Below are 5197 nucleotides of genomic sequence, written 5' to 3'. Positions count from 1 at the left end.
AATGCATATATTCATATATAAATATTTCAGTCAATTTAAATATAAAACTTTAGAGAGATATAGAGGGAAAAATCAAATATTTATTTATATTTCTGATTTCATCAATTTACCTAGATATATTTGTCTCATGTATAAATAATATCATAATTTTCCAATATTTCTTTATTCTACTCACATTTAATGAAGTAATTTTATTAAAATGCTTCAAAGCCAACTCCAACATCAACGTCCTCCCATCACCTTGATCCCTTTTTCTGTGTCCTCTAACATGGTTTTCTAGAGCACATATTTCCACTTACAGTCTAATTTACTTGAGACACAGCACATTTTTGAATTTGTACTTACTGAAGCCATGGGTGCCTATTTGCATATTATAGAGACTTTAAAAAAAATCTCCTTGGTGTACTTTTGTAATCTGCCCAAAATAACTCCATCTGATTATTCTTTTAAAATAATATAGGAAAGACTTGTTCTGAGTGATATTTGATTTGACAATTTAAATATCGATGCATGAGATAACCATTTTCTAATTTTGGGGGGCGGCGGTACTGCTAAATCAGCATTTTCCAGAGTTAAGAAGTATTTTGAAACATTCCTAGTCTAAAAATTGTGGGTAGTGTTAATTTAAGCTTTTTGGAAACTTTGTTGATATGCAGTATGAATTTTCAGGAAGAAGATATAAGTAATATTTCTTTTTTAAAACTACATAACGTTTTTTGGGTTTTTTTTGTGGAGCATTTTTAAAGAGTGAGGCTCTGTGACACATGTTGCAAAAAAGAAATCTGCACTTTACTACCGGGGGTACAAACAAGGCACTGCAAGCACTGGAAAGTATAAAATGTGCAGTGACAGGACATAAAACTGGAGCGGTCCTCGGGACTCTTGTACACCGTGCTAAGGATTTGGAACTCTGTGGAGTTGGCATTTAGGTATAAGGGACAGTGGGAGTGGGGCTAGGAAGAGGTATATGGTATATTCTAGAAATCACTGCATGTGATCACATTCAAACACTACACAGGAGCTAGATTAAATAGGGTTAGGTTGAATAATCCGTCAGAAACATAAACCTAAATCTATCAAGCTTGAATCCATTCAACATTTTGTATAAAAACGATTTATATATCTTGGCATGGGCTAGCAGAATGCCTTACTTTAAAATATTCACATGATGCAATTGCCATTCTGCAATCATAGATGATGCCATTAGCTATACAATGGCATTCTGTGATTTTTAGGAAGTGTATATACATTCTAATACGGATAGCCAGTCTTTAAAAAACCTTTTTTTTCTTGAATATTGAAAGGACTAAAGTGAACTTCAAAAGAGATCACCCAGCTAAATTTGCTTAAGAAGATTAAGTAAATGCTCTGCTGATAAATGCAGAACTGCAGTATGGAGTATTTAGTGCTTGAGCGGAGAGAAAGTAAGGAGTAGTGCTTCTATTTTAGGGAGAGGGGCTTTTCATCTGCTCAGGTTATGAGAATGTGTAAATTATTAGCAATACCTTTCCTTTTCTCTTTTACTTCTTTGTTTCTCTCTCACTATTTTTAATTTCCTCTCTTTATTCATTTCCAAATCTGATGCAGAGGTGCATAGAAAAGGACACATCACAGTAAAGAAAGATATATCTAGATTTTCAATCTAACTACCCCAGAAATCAAAGGGATTTCTTTGTTAGATTGGTCAAATTACATTCCCCAATTTTGTGCCATTAATTCTATTCTGGTTTATAGCCCCAGCACTCTACTGAAATTGCTCTTGTAAAGATCAAGTTGACAAAATCCAATGGACCCTTCTATTACCTCAACATCAAAGCAGTACTAAGTTGCTCACATCTACCAGCTTCCACAACATCACAAAATAGTGCTTTTCCTTGAATTTATATGGCCATTCCATCTCAAATTTCTTTGGCTGGCTCCACCTTCTGTGAACAAGCTTCAAAATCTTTACAAGTCTTAGTAGCTTTATTTTCCAAGATTTACCCTTATGTATCTCTTTTGACTTATTTCTCTCTTTGATGTGTCCTTAACAATCCTGAGCTGCAAGTGAAGTTCGAGTCCCTTACCTGACTGACTCAGTGCCTACTAACATATCCCTGTTTTGATGTTTAGTACAGTTATGCTCAGTTTGTACCTAACTTTGTGGTTTACAAATATAGACTGAAATAAACATTTTCACATAGTATTCCAAACATTTAGGATATAATCTGGGTGGAAAGTAGTGAGAAATGGTTTGCATGACAGCATACGCCAGTTCCTTCCTCTTCATTTCCCTATGAGTTTCCCACATAATGGTCTGAGAGGCCTTCTTTCAGAATCTATGTATCTCATGGGGCTCACTGGTTTTCCAAAGTGGTCTTGTGGCTTTGTCTTTGAGATACAAACAATAAATTAATGTATCTGAAGTTCAGTAGGTTTTTCCAGTTATCAACTGGTGTATAATCAACCACTCTGACACACAGTGGCTGAAAACATTTAGTTTGCTCACAGATCTGCAGTGTAGGCAGGGCTTGAATGGGGCAGCACAAAGGCTGGGAGCTGGAATCACCTGAAGGCTTATCCTCTTACATATCTAGTGCCTGGGCTTAGAAAAATCGAACAGCGGCTGGGGAGGGGGACGGGCTCCCAGCACGCGGTGCCGAGAGCGGCCCGGCAGGCAGCGCTGGGCTCCGGCCGCAGGGAGGCGGCGGGCGAGACGCTGGCCATTTCTGTGCCTCGTTCACCACCATAAAGAGAACAATATGGCACGCCCCTTGTTGGGATCGAAATAAAATCCAGAACCTTCCCCGGGGCACCCCGAGGCCTGTAGGAGCGACCCAGCCTGGCCTGTTCCTGCCGCTGCCCGGCGCGGTCCCACCTCCAAGCCTGCAGTTCCCTCAGCAACACTATCCCCAGCGGGCTCAAGGCCAGCTCTTTGCTGTTCGGGTGCTTGCCCTGACCCTCTCTCTCCACCCCACTACCCACATGCGGAGGGTCCTTGTGGCTCTTAGCTGAAGCCACCCCGTGCATTCCCCAGGGAAGAGGGGAAGGTCTGCCCCACCCCTCACCCCATCCCAATGAACCGCGGGCTCCCCGAGGGCAGGACCCTTCCTGGTTTGAAGTCCCCTACATGCCTGAAGCCTAGCACAGAGCCTGGCACATAGTAGGTGCTCAATAAATACTTGTTGAATGAGTGACTTCAACAAAAAGTGGGCACCTCCTCTACGTAGCCCTGTGTTGGGCCCTAGTATCATTTTCTGGCCTTGCCCTCCTGGAAGGGTCTTTCTTGCATCCAGATGTGAGCTCCTGGTATTCTGAGGAGTTGGCCTGTGGCCTGCAGTGTGACCCTGGCCAGGCAGAGAAGAGGAGAAACACCTTGCCCGAAGTGGAAATCTGGAGAGCTTGGAGACAGAGGAGTCACCTTCAGTGAATGACCTGCTGGTTTTAAAAGAGAACTCTGGGAGCAGTATGGAGGGAGGGACCTACCACCATTGATACATGGATAAATCTGACAAAGAATCAGCTCTTTTCCAGCTGGCACCATGGAGGGTGTCCAAGAGAAGAAAAAGAAGGTTTCTGCTGTGCCAGAAACCCTTAAGAAAAAGTGAAAGGATTTTGCAGAGCTGAAGATCAAACGCCTGAGAAAGAAGTTTGCCCAAAAGCTGCTTCGAAAGGCAAGGCAGAAGCTTATCTATGGAAAAGCTAAGCACTATCATCAGGAATACAGGCAGATGTATAGAACTGAGATTCCAATGGCTAGGATGGCAAGAAAAGCCGGCAACTTCTATGCACCTGCAGAACCCAAGTTGGCGTTTGTCATCAGGATCAAAGCAGTCATCGGTGTGAGCCCAGAGGTCCGAAAGGTGCTGCGGCTTCTTCGCCTTCGCCAGATCTTCAATGGAACCTTTGTTAAGCTCAACAAGGCTTCAGTTAGCCTGTGGAAGACTGTAGAACCATATATTGCATAGGGGTACCCAAACCTGAAGTCAGTAAATGAACTAATTGACAAGCATGGTTATGGCAAGATCAGAAGGAAGCAAACTGCGTTGACAGACAGCGCTTTGACTGCTCGATCTCTGGGTAAATACGGCACCATATGCATGGAGGATCTGATTTGTGAGATCTATACTGTTGGGAAACATCTCAAAGAAGCAAATAACTTCCTGTGGCCCTTCGAGTTAGCATCTCCACGGGGTGGAATGAAGAAAAAGACAACCCATTGTGTAGAAGGAGATGCTGGCCACAGGGAAGATCACATCAACAGGCTTAGTAGAAGAATGAACTAAGGTCTCTACCATGATTATTTTTGCAATCTGGTCGGTTAATAAACAGTGACTGCTTTCAAATTGGAAAAAAAAACAATCATCCCTCCACAAGCGGTAAAGAATTCCCACGCCTGAGTTTTCCTCAAAAGACTCGTCATCTGATAGCTTAAAATAAACAAAGTGTAAATATTGTTGATGTTAAGGCTGTAAATTCTAGTCCAGCAAACAATCCTACAAAATCAGAATTGGGATAGAATCTATCTAGATTTCTGCCTTTTGTGGTTGTGTAATTATTATATACATTTGTAGACTGAAGGAAGAAATGACTTTCCTCCTGAAGTTATCATGCTGTGACTACCTTTCTTAAGATCTTACTAACCTTCTATCTCTTTCCTTATTTATCTTGTGAAAGTTGCCAGTAGCAAGATGGAGTCAGGGAGGGCTTGACAAAGAAGCCCTCGCACAAACATGTTTGTGAGCAGAATTTATGATAAGACATCCCTGCACTAGAGCACTATCAGGTTACCTCACTGGAATCAAGTTAGATAAGCTACCTGCAAGAGGTCACTCGCCTAGCTGTAGCTGATAAACTCCCACCAACTCCTGCAGCAAACTCCTGTAACCTTTGGTCTTTGTAACCTTTAGTTTTGAAACAACTTAAGCAAACTTCTTCTCTATGTCTTTAAAAGACTCCCCTTCCCCTCAACCTCCTTGGACATGCCTGTGTCAAGCTATACGCTGCCATAGCTTGTATAACCCAGATTGCAGTTTTCCTGCAGTTCCCTAATAAAATCATTTGTTCTCAAGAAAAAAAAAAAAACCGAACAGCTAAGGGCTGGAACAGATGAAGTTCCTTTGGGTTTTCTATCCCTATGTGGCCTCTCTCCACAAGGTCTCTCTAGCATGGTAGCTTCAGGATAGCTAGACTTCGTACATGTCAATTTAGGATTCCC

General features: G+C 41.9%; 1 pseudogene; it reads left to right on the top strand.

Moving 5' to 3' along the window:
* Positions 1 to 3521: 3521 nt before the first annotated feature.
* On the top strand, positions 3522 to 4265 carry LOC105817789 (annotated as a pseudogene).
* The last annotated feature ends 932 nt before the right edge of the window (positions 4266 to 5197 follow it).

This window comes from Propithecus coquereli, unplaced genomic scaffold, assembly GCF_000956105.1.
Source record: "Propithecus coquereli isolate 6110/MARCELLA unplaced genomic scaffold, Pcoq_1.0 Scaffold424, whole genome shotgun sequence".
Lineage (NCBI taxonomy): Eukaryota > Metazoa > Chordata > Mammalia > Primates > Indriidae > Propithecus > Propithecus coquereli.
This window is presented reverse-complemented; position numbering and strand designations above follow the sequence as displayed.